This window comes from Prionailurus viverrinus, chromosome A1 (genome assembly GCF_022837055.1).
Source record: "Prionailurus viverrinus isolate Anna chromosome A1, UM_Priviv_1.0, whole genome shotgun sequence".
In the NCBI taxonomy this organism is placed as follows: Eukaryota; Metazoa; Chordata; class Mammalia; order Carnivora; family Felidae; genus Prionailurus; species Prionailurus viverrinus.
Genome location: NC_062561.1, coordinates 82,644,855 through 82,660,531, shown reverse-complemented (window position 1 = coordinate 82,660,531; position 15,677 = coordinate 82,644,855).

The window sequence follows — 15,677 nt, the reverse complement described above, 5'->3', positions numbered from 1 at the left end:
TCTGTGGGAACGGGCACCCAAGGGGACAGAGGCCATGGGGACAGACACCCACAGGGATAGGCGCCCACAGGGATAGGCACCCATGGGTGCAAGGACAGGCGTCCATAAGGATAGATGCCCATGGAGACAGGCACCTGTGGGGACAGGCACCCAAGGGGACAGGCACCCAAGGGGACAGAGTCCATGGGACAGGCACCCACAGGGATAGGTACCCATGGGCGCAGGGACAGGCATCCATAAGGACAGACGCCCATGGAGACAGGCACCCGTGGGGACAGGTGCCCACAGGGACAGGCACCCAAGGGGACAGAGGCCATGGAGACAGGCACCCAAAGCTCCAGTGGTGGAGCAGGTCCTCTGTTCTGCTCACAAGTTTCCAGACTTCAGGCTCATTTAATTAATTCCTGTCCCCAGGCTCTTTGGTGAAGAAGTTTTGTGTTTAGATCTTGAATCGTTGTTCCCCATGTTTCCGTATCTGGAAGGCAGGTGGCAGTGTGTCTGGCAGACACTGGAGCCCCTCTGACAGCTGGGGAGATGAGATCAGAAGGGTCCACTCGGAGGGGCCAAAGGGCCACCCACGGGTGCACACGGGCCTCAGCCCCACCGCTGGGGGGGGGGGGTCCCCCAGGTCAGAGAGGCAGTGCCTGGTGCTATCCCGGCCCATTGTGCAAGGGCGGTCAGAGCCCCTCGTGAATGGAGAATTCGAACCCAGCCTGCCTGATGGCCCAGCTCCTGCTTGTGAACCGCCGCCAGCCTCCCCAGTTCAGCCAGACTTGCCCCCAGCCGTGGGCCCACAGGCACCTGGACCAGACAGCACAGGAAACAGGTGTCCACAGAGGGAACTGGAAATACCCCTTATTTCCGAGGAGGTCATGGGGACACAGACACCAGGGAGACCTCCAGGCCTGTGGGCACTGGTGCCTTCAGGGCCCGGAGCCCACCTGTGGGCTCTTGGCCCTGCGTCCATCCTGCCCCATTCTGATAGCTTGTTTTCAAGAACGTTAAAATAGGCAAAAAGTCACAATATAGCCCAAAGATCTCTCTCACCCAGCCGCACCAACTGGGCCAATCGCTGCCATTAATATTGGGCCACATGGGCCCAGTGTCTCTCAGTGAGGACAGAGCACAGATGCTCCCAGCGTGGCTGTCCCCTGGCGTGAGGGGAGGGGCGCCTGCCTGCCTGCGTCAGCCCCAGGGCCTGAGTCAGCCGGACTGCAGGCTCCGGGCAGCAGAAGTGGCCTGCTGGGTGAGGTGGCCACCAAGTGCCCACAGGGAGTGCCTCTGTAGGGGCAGCAGGAGGGGTCAGGCCCCAGGCTCACTCTCCAAGGGGCAGGAAAGGATGAGTGCAGGTCACGGAGGAACAGGGGACCTGGGACGTGGCTCACAGACCTGGCTGCCATGGGGGCTCTGCACTCTGGGTATAAGCCTCTGAGCACCGCAGTGAGAAGTGTGGGAGGGGTGGGGAGGGGTGGCTGCCAGGGGACCAGGCTGTCTTCCCAACCGCGCCAGGAGACCCCATGTCTCAGAAGAGGACATGGGGCCCTAGGGACGTCCCCTTGCTGCCCCAAGACACGCTGACAAACACAGAGGGGGCACAGGTCAGCCCAGGGCAGACCAGTGCCTGCTGATAAAGTCGACGGTGAGGGCCAGGCAGGCACCCCTGGGAGCCCCAAGGGACCAGCCGCTGCCGGCCTTTTGAGGTCAGGTGGGGTGGAGGGTCTCAGCCAGGGGACTGTCCAGCATGCTGACCCTCCAGTGTCCTTGTATTTCCAGGTGACCTCTCGGTCGCCAGAGGTGCCAACGGAACCGTCAGGAGAGTTTATTTTGGCCGCGATGTTTACACTGGCCCTGGAGAGAGGTGTTCTGGTCCTGCCCAGGGATGGGCTCGGGGATGTCCGCCCGCACCCACAGGCAGGGGCAGCAGCCCAGACCCCAGACTGCCTTTGGAAAACACTGACAAGATGGAAACACGCTTGGCTTTGAGGAGCAAACTGCTGGTGTTTGGTGCTCCCACAACTGTCCTCGCTGCAGCACGGAGACCATCCATCCACATGCTGTTTCAGCCACAACTGTCCTCGCTGCAGCGCGGGGACCGTCCATCCGCATGCTATTTCAGGCCAGGCGTGTGGGGCCAAAGAAGGACGTGCTGGGCCTGCCTGCAAGTCCAGGGTCAGGCAGTCATCGAAGGCCCCAGTGAGAGAACTTGCCTCCACAAGAGCACATGCCCAGGCCCGCGGGAGAGTTCACACCACTGGCCATTCCAATTCAGTGACTTCTGGGATGCAGAGGGCCATGCAGGTACCCCTCGAGTGAAAGAGGGGCATCCACAGGACCAGTGGGGGCAGCACAGTCAGGCCACTGGGAAAGCCTGCACTGAGGAGGGCACCTGAAATGGGTCGTGAAGGATGCATAGGAGCTCATCAGGAGTGCAGCTGTCGCAGGTGGGAAGGCTCAGTGTGCGGCTGGGACAGAGCACAGCCGGGAGCTGAGCTGCCAGGTGACACTCGAGGTGCACAGGCCTGCATCCCTCACCCCCAGCAACAACGGCAGGGTGAGCCAGAGCCTCGAATGGCAGGGGCCCTGCCAGACCTCGCTGCAAGCCCCAGGGGGGTGCAGAACAGATGGGTGTCCTGCCCACGTGCAGGCAGACAAATGAGTGTGCTTGAAACTGCGCTGGAGTCTCAGGCAGTGACGACTGCTAGAGGGATGGAGACCCCAGGCGGTACACTGGGGCACGGTGGGTCGTGAGCTTGCATAGTGACCTCAGGAGGGCAGACTGTGCAAAGCAAAGGGAACAGCTTGTGCAAAGGCCCTGGGGTAGGAATGAGCTGGGAACCAATCGATGGCCAGTGCTCATGGCCTGGGCACCAGGTGGCGTGTCCCTGCAGGGAGGGCGGGAGCCCAGCTCAGCTGTGTCGTGAACATGCACCACACAAGCATCCTGCAAACAGAGCTCAGCATTTCTCTGGGGTAGAGGGCAGGAGAGCAGAGATGGCTGGAAGCAGGCTGAGCAGAGGAGAGGTATTGTGTTCATGGAGGCTGTTGCCCATGCAGTCACACTTCTGCGTCTGTTGCTGGGGGCATTCTCCTGAATCTTGCACACGTTCGGCTGGAGGTGAGGCCACCTTGGCAAGGCAGGGCTTGCCTGAAAAAGGACCGTGTGGTCCTGGCTAATCCGCTGCATATCAGCCTGTACGTCTTGGATCTCTGGGAGTGAAAACCGTTCTTAGGTGGCAGTGGAAGCAGGAAGCTGGTCGCAGCCCTGCCGGGGGGGTGGGGTGGGGTGGGGGCTGGTAGGTAAAAGCCAGCCATAATGAGTACAGGGGGCTGGAGCTTAGCAAGAGGCCAAGTGGCGCCTGGATGACATGGTCAGCGTGAGAACGTGCAAACGTGGTATGGCCGGAAGCCCTGGGCTGGAGCCCGCACCTGCTGTCATGAAGGCGCCTCCCAGCACGGAGGGGCCATCCGCACCCCCTGGATTGGAGATCTTGGAGGGAGGCGTCCGGTGACCCCGGTGCCTGCAGGCCAATGGCAGAGAAATAGGGCGCGGTCCACATCCAGCTTTCTGTCACTCTGACCCCCTTCCAGAGCCGCCTTGGGTTCAGATGGGAAGTTGGCACAAACCTGATGCCAGCCCAATTCTCCATCTTTCTGTTGGACTGTGGGGTCACAGCACCCGGAGGCAGGGAACGTGGAGGGGCAGAGGAGGCCACATGGCAGGTCCTCAGGGGGCTGTGCTCACATGTCAGAATGTCCCCTGAGCTATTTCAGCCATCGAGTGACTCAACCTGCAGTCACGAAGGTGACCGGAAAGGCCAAGCAGGGGGTGGCTGGCACGGCCAGAAGGGCCTCATCTCCACACCCCCACCAGGCCCCTCCTGGGCCCAGAGGCCCCTGCATGGGGTGCGGGTGGCAGGCACTGCGGAGGCCACTGTTCCCCGAGGGGCCACTCAAGGCCCACTGACGGAAGCGTACGGTGACAGTGACAGGCGGTCTCTTGGCCGCAGCATGGAGTTCTTCAGCACTGACCGAGGCCCTGCCGGCGTCGGGCTCGGAGCCAGACGTGGACCCCTCGCAGACGCTCACGGGGCACCACGCAGACGGGCCGGGGTCGCTCGGCCTGGGGTCCTGCTGAGAGTGCAGAGCGGGCTCCGGTGGGGCCGGGCTCCCCGCGTCCTCAGAGGGTGGACAGGGTCCCTGAAGGAGGGGCACAAGCATGGACGGCACCAGATGTGGGTGCAGAGGCAGAGCCACACCTCGCCCGCAGCAGGAGCCCGTCCCCGCCTGCCCCCCATTCTGGAAACAGCGGAAGCTGAGTCCCCACGATGCCGACGCAGGATCCACGCACGCAGTGTGCTGGCGATGCAGAGGAACATGGGGGCGGATGGCCGTGGGCTGTGTGTGTGGGGAGGGGTGTCAGCCCTGTGTCACGTGCCCCGGAGATCCAGTGTCGGCCGGACCCTGAGGCCCCTGCACTGTGGGGCCCCCCGAGCGTCCTCCACATGGGTACCTGCAGGGCGGCAGCGAGAACCAGGCAGAGCGAACTAAGCCGGGGCAGTGGCGGGGACAGTGGCTGGGGCTTCAGGCTGATCGGCCGTGAAGAGACCCAGGGCCGCCCGAAGTCGGTGCGCCTCTGCCGAACTAAAAGGTGCCGCCAACCGAGCTACCCGCCAGGCTGCAATGCCCACGGCGTGGATCAGAGCGGCCCGGCGGGTCTGGGACTCGGGGGACTGCCTTGGCAAGGCGGGGAGAGGAGGCTCGCGGGCTCTGGAGGAAGCCTGGACCACCAAGCCCCAAGCTGGCCTCTGACAACCTACCTCCACAGGTAAAGCGAGGTGTCTGGTGACCTTGCAGAGGGTAGAGGGAGAGGGGCCCCCGGGGGGTGGGGCAAGCCACGGCTGGGCCCTGGCACACGTGGCTGGAGACTGCCGGCCTTCTCCGAAGGAACAGGAGGGGCCAAACGCCGCCCTAGCAACACTGGAGTCGGCCTGCTGTTCTGCGGCCCCTAATCCTGGGGTCTGGGGTGTGGGTGTCCTGGGCGCCCCACCCGCGGAGAGGACACCGCCTTCTTGGGGGTCGCAGCTCCCAGTATGCCCCAGAGCCCCTCGCTCCTGCCGCCGGACCCGCGCAGCCGTGGCCTGGCTTCCCCTGGTGCTTTGAGCACCTGTCCCCTGTGGCCAGCCGGCTGGCCTCTGGCCTGGGCCTGGGTTCGGGTTTCAGTTTTGTTTCAGGAGCCTGGCTCACCAGGGCAGCTGTCCAAGCCCACAGCTGTCTGAGTCTAGAAAGGAGCCCCCACTGTCTCAGGCGTTGGCAAGGGGAGGCCTGGGCCAGCGGCAGCCGGAGAGGCAGGTTCCCAGGCCCCTGGCAGCCGCCGGAGTCAGACACGGCGGTGGAGCTGCCGGACTCTGCTCTCACGAGTCCTCTAGCGTCCCACAACAGCAAAGTGGCCGCTCGGCACCAACTGACTGCAGCCAGGTGACCTGGGGGTTTGGGGAGCCTGCGGGGGCAGGTGCCCGAGGTTTTGTTCCTGGAGAGGACCCGCTGCCAGGCACCGGTGCCCCAAGCGCGGCCTGGGGTCAGGCTGCCACCTGATGGACCACCTGCGACCCCGGCACACAGGCTCACCAGGCTCCTGACTGCTGTTTACAAGCACGTGTGCGTGTGGCCTCTGCCTTCAGAGCGCTCCTTTCTGGGAAATATATAAAGGCCAAAAAGAAAAGTTTTTGTATGTTACCTTCCCATCCAGTTTCAGTCGGACAACACGGTTGGGCCCAAGTCCACACACAGCTCTGCAGCCGCGTTTCTAGCAGCTCAGTGAGCACAGCCCTGTGTGGGCGGAGCTCTCGCTGCACAGGGGCCATGCCCGAATTTGGGCAGCCCGGGGGGGGGTGGTGCATGCTTAGAACGTTTCTGAGTCTTTGGTGTCATAAACAGCAGTGTGTCATGGTCCCTGCTCTGCGTCCTTGTGGGCTCCTGGGAATGGCTGGGCTGTATTCTGGGTGTGTCTTCACAGAGGAGCCACTTGGAGAGGTTGGAATGGCTGTGCCCACGGGGCTGGGGGTGGGGGGGGACCTCCAGTGCCAGGCTGCTCAGGAGAGAGAAGCCCCATCGAGGACCAGACACCCCAGACTTGTCAGTGGCTAGGTTGAGGTGTGGGGACTGTGGCCGAGGTGCTGAGAAGCATCTCCTGGGGACAGGGCTGCAAGGGACAGGGGCTCAGGGCCCTCAGCCTCAAGGTTTCTCTGGGGGCTCAGGAATGCAGGCCTCAGCGGCGCCCCAGCCTACCTCCCACTCTGCAGCAAAGACCACTTCCTCTGGCTCCAGGGGACCCTCATCCCGCCTGGGGCCTGCAGTCTTCCAGATTGCTCTCAGGGACTCAGCACTGGGAGGGAGTCGGATATACCAGTGGTGTTAGTTTCATTTCCCATAATTAAAGTTAGATATGCAAGAACCCCACAGAAAATATAAATTCTCTATGCTTTTTTCCTATTTGTGCAAGCATAAATCTCCATTTTTAAAAAACTCAAATACTTTGCACATGCACATTAGTTTTCCAAAGTGCTGCCACAGAGCTATTTAACACCAGCGTCCCAAAGCCTTTGATGGGATAGTGGGTTAGGAGTGGGCAGGGGACACTGGCCCGAGAGGCAATGGGCATCCCTCATGTCTCCTAGTCTCCTCTGTCTGTCCTTCCTCCTGGACTTCTTGGGGTGTTTGAAATGTTCGATGGAGTCACCGTGGGAAAAACGATAATTAAAATCTATGACGATTGATTTCTTTTTTCCTACAGCTCCAAGCGAGGCAAGATTTGTGGTGGTAAGAAGCCCATTGATGCCCAAGCCCTGAGAAAGAAGGTCAGCAGTGTGACGTGTGACCCTGCAGCCCGTGCCATCCTCAGCAGTCTGCTGCTCTACATCACTGACCTCCAGGACAGGCCCCCAGGGCCTCCTCCTACCCGGGGGTCAGAGCGCAGGGAGAGCAGGGTCAGCCGCGCTCAGGATACTCAGGATGCCCACCGGCGGCCCACATGCTTTCAGTTGCTGCAGGCCAAGTTCATGGGCACTGGCCGAGAGCCCCGCCTCAAGAAGACCCGGGAGGTGGGGAGGCTGATCTTCAAGGACAAGCAGGGCCCCAGCAGGAGCTTGGTCACCGCCACCATCAACAAACTTCTGGACAAGGCCCGGGAGGGAACCGGCCGCACGGCGCAGGATGGGGAGCCGCTGTGCAACGAGAAGTCCCGGCATGGCCTCCCCACCGGGGGAAAGGGCACCGTGAAGAACATTCTGAAGATATTCTTGGCGGCAGAGGAGAAAAACGTGTGTGAGAAGCCGGAAGCTGCCAGAGGGCCCCTGCCAAAGCCGGCCAGCAAGAGGGGCTCTGTCCTGTCCAGGCTGCGGGCGAAGTTTGAGCAAAGCGGCTGTCTCTGCTCCGAGGCCAGCGTGCTGCCGCTCCGCACGGAGGGGAGGAAGAAGGGCCTGCGCAGGAGGAAGACGCACCGACCGGAGGCCCGTGTGCTCTGCACAGCCACCATGGCCAGCACCTGCATCCGGACGCCACTAGCCCGCTTCCTGGCCTGCACCGCTGAGCCCGTGCTGGCCTTCAACATTGCCACGGTCGTCTGCAGCCCCAGGAGCTGGCTGTCCCACTGCGCCAAAATCGGCCACTCGGACCGGGTGCGCGTGTCCAGCGCAGGGGATGCGGCATCCAGGGAGAATAAAACAGTGGGATGGGGGCAGCCTAGTGGGCACCCCGAACAGCCCCCAGCACCCAGTGCCACGGCTCCTGGGGACAGTCTGGAAGCCGGGTTCCTGGGTATGGGGCCCAAGCCTGTTTCCAAACCAGACCCCGCTTCTGCCTCCCACAGGGGTGAGGCCCTTCCTGGCTGTGAGCCCAGGGTGGCCCCACTCAAACCAGCCAGCCCTTGGCATGCTGGGGCAGCAAGAGAGGACAGGATGGGGGACCCTCCCGCAGGGGACTCTGCACAGTACACCTGGGGGCCGGGGGGAGCCAGGGCGGGCCTGTGGCCTGGGCCCCCGAGGGCGCAAGCAGGGGTGGCCCCCGAGGTGGCCCTGACAGTTTGCAGTTCTGAGGATGAAACAGAAGTAGCGACCCCAGGCTCGGAGCGAGATCCCCTGTTCGCCGTGCAGCAGACTTTCCCGGAACAGAAGGTAGCGGGACGTGTCCCGCCACTTGCGGTGCCCGCGGTTCAGGCCCTGCGGCGCGCACAGCGGGCCGCCGAGCCTCCCCAGATAACGGTCAGGCGGCCGCTCGTGCACGAAATGCCGCCTCCCGCCGCGCTGCCAAAGGCACCAGGTGGTGGAGACAAGGGTTCTAGTCTTCGGAGCGGTGGGGATGTGGGTACCGGCAGGGGTGCGGGTGGGGGAGGAGGCATGAATGGGGGTGGGGGCATGGGCGGCGGAGAGAGCGGGGACGGGGGCCGAGGTGAGGGTGTGGGCGTGAGTGGGGGCGGGGGCGGGGCTGGGGGCCGGGTTGGGGTTGGGCCTAAGGCTTGGGGTGGGAGAGTAAATGGGGGCAGGAGCGTGAGTGGGGGCGGGGGCGAGGGCGGAGTTGGGGGCTGGGGTGGAGGCGTGAGCCGGGACGGGGATATGGGCGGGGCCGGGATCGCGGGTTGGAGGGGGGTAGGGGGTATGGGCATGGGAGGGACTGGGGGCGGGGTTGGGGGCGGGGTCGTGAGTGGGTCTGGGGGCGGGGACGGGGGCGGGATTGGGGGCGGGAGTGTGGGCGTGGTTGGGGGCGGGCATGTGGGCGAGGTCGTGAGTGGGGTTGGGGACGTGGGCGGGAGTGTGGGCGCGGTTGGGGGCGGGCATGTGAGCGGGGGCGGAGATGTGGGCGGGGTTGGGGGCGGGGTCGTGAGTGGGGTTAGGGGAGGGGATGTGGTTGGGGGCGGGCGTGTGGGCGAGGGCGGGGGTGTGGGCGGGGTCGTGAGTGGGGCTGGGGACGTGGGCGGGATTGGGGGCGGGAGTGTGGGCGGGGGCGGAGATGTGGGCGGGGTTGGGGGCGGGGTCGTGAGTGGGGTTAGGGGAGGGGATGTGGTTGGGGGCGGGCGTGTGGGCGGGGTCGTGAGTGGGGCTGGGATTGGGGTCGGGGGTGGGTGTGTGGGCGGGGTTGGGGGCGGGGTCGCGAGTGGGGCGAGGGGCGGGGCTGGGGGCGGGATTCAGGCCGGGGGCGGGTGTGTGGGCGGGGCTGTGAGTGGGGCTGGGGGCGGGCGTGTGGGCGTAGTTGGGAGCGGGCGTGTGGCCGATAGCGGGGATGTAGGCGAGGGCATGCGTGGGGGCGGGGCCGGGTGCTGGGGTGGGCTTGCAAGTTCTCCAGAGCCTTGTCCCGCGCGGGTAGGCAGCGAGGCCACCAGAGCAGCCAGCGCCGGCCGCAGCGAGTCGGCGGGGCCACGGCAGGGCTCCCTGGAAACCCTGAGTGTCTCGCCTGAAAGGGGCGCCGCCAGCGTGGGTCGGGACCTGTCAGCGGCTGGTCCGCAGCAAAGTCCCACGCGGGGAAAGGAAAACACGCGCAGCGCTGCGGCCCGAAACGCGCTTTGGCTCCGGCATCCTGAGGGAGCGGCGGGGCAGGACGCGCCTGAGCCCGCCTGCCAGAAGCATCCGTCGCCAGCAGCAGGTGACGGGCACGCCCGTGGCGAGGACGCCCCATCGCATCATCCCACGGCCTCGGAGAATCAGTGGGGAGGGGACGGCCACTGGGCCCCCGGCCGCGGCGGGACTAAGTCCGAAAGCGCGGCCTCCGCGCACGAGAACGGCCTGCGCAAGCAAGAGCCCGGAGGGCCGCCACGGAGGGGCTCAGCCCGGTCCGGCCTGCGGGCCGCAGAGCGCTCCAGCACCGGCCTGGGTGGGGACAGACCCACCTCCCTCAGTGAACGCCCCAAACCGAGTACCGAGGTCCCAGGGGCCGCGGAGAGTCACACCGCGGCAGCGCCGGGTAGCGCCCCGAGCCCGGTAAACGTCGTGGCTGGAGAGCGGAAGCCTGTGCGGGAGGCAGAGAGCCGACCCCCGTCACCGCACTGCAGCCCCGCAGCAGAGGCTCGTGCCCCGGCCGCCAGCCACCCGCTCGGTTCCGTGCCAGTCGTGTCCTGGAGGCACAACGGGCTCCGAGCAACCGGGAGCGGTGCCTGTGGAGGCTCGGGGGGGACCCCTGAGGCTCGGGCCGCGGCCCTGCCGGAGGCGGGGGTCCCCTTGTCCACGCGCGCTGCGGCGGAGAGCGAAGCTAGCACAGGGGCAGGGGGCAGAGGTGCCACAGCCAGACACGGGAGCCCATGCGGGGGCGACCTGTCCACAGTTCCAGGCTGGTCTCACCCCACGACCCAGGGCAGTGCTGGCGTGGGGCCTCCCCAGAACCAACCGAGCAAGGAAGACAAGTGCATCCTGCCTGAAAAGCAGGTGCCTCCCAGTGCGGAGGCTTCTTGGGCGGCGGCAGAAGGGCAGCGGGCAGGCCAGGTGCCCCCAAAGTGCCCAGACCTCCAGGCGCACCTGCCGCCTGCATCCCTCCTAAGGTCTGGCGTCCCAAAGGGAGTGGAGGACAGGGGCACACATCAACCTCTGGCAGGCCTGGGGGCACTGGAGGAGAGGGCCGCAGGGCCCATGAGGCTCGGTGGTCCCCTGGAGAAGGGGGTAGCTCTCCGGGGTCGGGAGCCTGTGTCATGTGCTGCTGAAGAGGGTCAGAAACGGCCCTGGGGGGTCCAGGTGGGCAGTGGTCCGGACATGGGGGCCACCAAGATGGAGACTGGTCAACACCCCAAGAAGGGCCTAGAACGTGTGCAGGGGCAGCAGGCTTGGCGTGCAGAGAGCCCCCGTTTGGGATACAGTGCCCAGGCTGGCAGGATGGTGTCCCACAGCTCGGTGGGCCCCCCCAAAATCTCCTCAGAAGCAGTGGCCACTACAGATCCAAGCAGGATGTCCCAGGGACCGGGCCCCAGGGGCGGCCAGGGAGGGCCTGGAACACCACACCGGGTGGGAGAAAGGCTGTGGCCCTCCGGCCCCGAGCCAGCGCAGGGCTCCTTGGTGCCCGCTCCCCGTGCCCCAGCCCAGGAGGGGCCCTCACACACCCCTGCGGCAGGGAGAGGTGCGGTGGAGCATGAGCACCACAGAAGGCTGGCACGCTTCGCAAAGTATAGAGCCCAGAGCTTCAGCGACCAGAGGTCCTTCGATCTGTCCTTCAGACCCACAACCATCAGGGCCAGCGACACGTTTGAGCTTCCGAAGTGAGGCCAGGCCCCCAAACCTCTGACACGTCTGGCACTTCGGTTTCCACACCTTAACCCAGGCTCTAGACTTTTCCTGCCTCCAAACACATGGCCTCGGACACGTGCGTGCAGGGCTCTGTGTGGCGGTCCCTCTCAGTCTCCGGTGACCAATCTGGGGAGTCTGCACTCTGGAACTATGTGGCTGAGGGAGGCCCTCAGGACATCCAGACGCTTGTCCCTGAGCGTCCCTTTCTTTACTGTGCTTAAGGCGTCCAGGCACACGTTTCTGTCTCTGTGTTGAGCTGTGTTGTTTTAGTTCTTTAACTAAAGGTGTGTGTGTGTCTCTCCTGTCCTGTCTTGGTGGCTCTGGCCGGCCCGGACTTTGAGGGCGCCTTTCCTGTTGTGGAGTCCTCGGCAGACACCAACCAACAGGGCGGGCATCAGGCTGCGGCCCCTGACTGGCCCAGCACCCCCTGCACTGCCCCCTCAGCTTGGCTCGATGTGCCCTTGGGGCCAGAGCAGGACAGACCACCCGCATTGTCCCACAGGAAGGGACGGAGCACAGGGATGGGAGTTTGCGTTCAGCACTGTTTTCAAATGTGCAGTCCTGCAGGGGTGTTCTTGCAGCACCAAGTGGTGGGGACAGTGAGAGGCCACAGGGCCGCATCCCCCCCTATCCCCAGCTGCCTGTCCTGCTGTGTCCTGAGAACACAGGAGTCTTGCCACTCTGCCTGGGGCGTTGTGTGTTGTTCCTTGCTTTCCGGTCACTGAGACCATCCGTTTGCGGCTAGAATATTTGAGTCTGTGTACAAGTGGGAGGAAGGAAATAAAAACCACTGATAATCACGTTGCCTCAAGATAACTTGTTATTGTTGTGGGCTGCTTTTCCCTCAGTGTCTCTAAGGCACAGCCACGATTGGGGTCACACCTCATGTACAGTCTAGAACTCTCAAAGTCACAGCGCACGTGTTCTGGGCCATGAAGCAGCTCGTGAGAGCCGACAGCAGGGGAAGGCTGTGCCCGCTGGCCCACGCACCTCACGCTCGTGACCCCCCTCATGGGGGGCTCCCGCTCCTCAGACACGTCTTGCTGCTTGCTGCCTGTCAGGGCAGTCGTCTACACCATCTCTACCCGTCCTGTAGAAGCTTCCTTGATGCGTGCCGTGATCTGATCCTCTGCCTGCAATGTCCGTGCAGGGAAAGTGCTCAGAGAGAACTGGGTTGTCCAGGCTCATCCTGTGCAGGGCGGGGCGCCTCCTCCCAGGGCCACCTGAGATGACAGGTGTGCGGAGCTTCTGAAAGGGCTAAGCAGGAGGCATACGGTGTGTTTTGTCCTGGGGTGGGCTCGCTTCCTGCCCCCCACTCAGGCCATCGGGTTCCAGGCCGCAGAGTGGCACCTTCCACAGCTGGGGTGTCCGAGCCCACAAGCCCTGAGCAGGTGCCAGAATGTGCCAGGCCTGGATGGTGGTGCGGGGCCCCCAGTTGAGCAGGAACCACACTGGGGGCGCACCGGGAGGGCCCCGCAGCGGGACCTAGGGTGTGTGACAGTTGTGAATGTGCACACGGGGCTGCCCGGCCCGTGTCTGGGCTCCTGGGTGTGGACCCCAACCGTGGGTGAGGGGGCCCTTCGGCGACGCCCCATCTGCCATGTGTGGCTCAAACTTGGGGTCCTCTGCCGCAGAACGGTGTGTCCCCTGCTGGGGGCCCAGTGCCCCCGACCCAGGTGTCTCGGGAAGGCTGAGCCTCATCTGCGGCTAGCTTCCTGGAGCTACAACCCCAGGGGGTGCCTGGGCAGCAGAGGCATCTGGCGGGGGCTGGACGGGTACCACCTGGCTTACCGGCCCCTTCCTTCTTCATACTTTGTTCAGAAGTGGGGCTGAGACCACGTTTGGCAAAGAATGTGACGACAGACAGAGGAGAGAAAAATACTATGTTCACCGAGTGTTCCCTTTTTAAAACGAGGAGTAGGATTGTGCTATTTTTAAATAGACCAGAAAGTCCACTGGAGAACGCAGAGTGGTGTCAGCCCAAGTGGTGGGAGAATCGACCAGAATCTCCTCCAGATGGCAGCTTCAAGGAGGTCATACACCCAGGTCCTCCCAACATCTGGCAAGTGGTGGGGGGTGAGTCTGTGACCTGCGGGGTGGGGGGTTGGCCCTCTCCCCATTCACCAAATACGGCCGCAGGTCCCCTGCCTATGGGAAGCTTGCAGTTGAGGGTGATTTTCCGAGGGTACTTTTCGGTGGTCAGCATGTGCTCATGTTATGTGAAGACTGTGGAGTCTAAGGACCCCACGGACGCAGGTGTTTCCATGGTGGACACGGCCGCTGCCTCCACAAAAGGCAGGCCCGCAGGCACCCTGTGTGGAAACACCCCTTGCAGAAGGTTGGCGGCCAGCGGACCTTGAGCTTTGTAAATGAGACCCACGGTGGCGGGGGCGGGAGAGGGGGAAGAAACCGTCTCTGTGTGAGCCTATTAGCCCACAGGGTGGGGTCTGCATGTCTGCACAGTTAGAGGCTAGAAGCCTAGGCCTGCTTCAGATTTTACAGCTCCTTCTGTGTTTACACATCCATCTGGGAGCCCAGTCGGTGGGGCTCCCACAGGAAGTATCTGTTGGTGAAAAATCTCGGGAGTGCTCTCGTGTCTCAGATCTCCACCCACGAATGCCAACGGTCAGGGTTGTACAAACTCAGCATCACTTCCTTAGTCTTTTATGAAAGCACCTTTGCCACTTGAGTTATGATCTTTTAATTATGTGATTGTGTGATAACCCACAGCCGTTTAATTCAATGTTCTCTTTTTTCTCTTTTGTATACAAACCTCTAAAATAGGTTTGTTGGGAAAAAAACCACTAACTGTATTTTGTTGTGTTTGTAACTTTATTCACTTGGAAATAATTTCAAAAACAGAAATAAAATATGTCGCCTATCACAAATCTCCTGGCAGGATGGGGTCATGTCTGTGTTGCCAAGGATGCTTTCCTTATGGTCTCTTAGACAAGGGCGGGTCTGGCTGGACCTTCCAGCGTCTGTCAGCCAGGGCCTTCCCTGAGAAACTGTGGCTTCAGGAGCTCTCGGGATGACAGGGGTGGCCTGGCACTTCGGTGCTGACCAGCGGGCCCCTCAATCCTCATCCTCACTGCCGGACATGTCCTTCATGGGTTCCCTGCCTGCCTGGATGGAACCTTACCCTTCGGCCTGCACTCTCGTCTGTGAGAATGGCGTGGGCCCCATTCATCCCTGGGCCTCCTGGGTAAGGAGGGGCTCACGGTGTGAGGTGCACAGACACTCACGCCACGGGTCCCCTGCATGAAGGACCACAGTCTCATCAGCGCCACCAGAAGGTTTTCCTGTCATGGTGACAGCTCTCAGGAGAAACCTCGGCCCAGGACAGGGGGGGGGGGGGGCGGGGAGGGGCACTCTTCCATCGCCCCAAATTCTGTCAGCCCTCTCAGCTTGCGACCCAGTCCTCACACTCGCTATGGGAGGGGAACCCACTCCCAGGTGTAGACGAGCTCCTGGGAAACCCGCCCAGCGGGCTGTGCACAGACACCGGCTTCTGTAAATATGCTTCCTTTTCTGGGGTTCTAGTAAAGGGCATGTCCTGCTGGCATGCTCCAGGGGGCCTTTCCTGTCCCACTTCCTCCCACCCCACGGCTGCCCACGGGGCCTCTGAGCACGTTTGATCCCCATTTCCTTCCCCAGGCAGAGAGGCTCCCTCTCCGCACCCCAGGCAGCCCAGACAGAAACCTGTCGGACAGGCTCAGAGGGAAGGAGAACCAGCTAGACTCCTTCCTCAGCACCTCCCACCACAAAAAGACTGAATGGGCTGGAAGTACTGAAAACCGCCTGGGGTGGTGCTCGGACCCACCTGTCCACAGAAACAAGCCTGTCACAGAAGGGCAAATCTTGTGGGACTCCACTCCCCTGGGGCCTCTAGAGGAGCCCCATTCCCAGTGGCGGAGAGCAGGACGGGCGCCATGGGCTGGAGGTGTATTCACGGGGTCAGAGACTCGGTCTGGGGACATGAGAAAGTCCCGGTGACAGAGGGTGGTGGCTGCACAATAGTGGGAGTGTGCTAAGGGCCACTGAGCTGTCTGTTCCCTCATGGATGGTTCAGAGGTCAAGTTCTTTGTCAGGTATATTTTAGCACAATTTTACGAGTTGGGGCGGTCAGTGCAGGGCCTTGGCATCCGTGTCCGGGGCTGGAGGGACAGCACACACACCGGGCATGGGGGCAGCTCACAGCTCGCAGCCCTGAGCAGTCAGCGGCCCAGCTGCCCGGCCTGCAGGTGGCTCTGAGGAATGTCATCAAGCCTCTAAAAACAGACACCCTCCTGAACCTTTGCCGCTCTGGCCGCTCGCTTACTCCCTCTGTGAGCAGCGCCTCCCTACGTATCCTGTTCGTGATTCAGCCCCTTTGGGTCACTGTGGACACTCTGCTGGACGCTCTGCTGGTGGGAAGGGAGG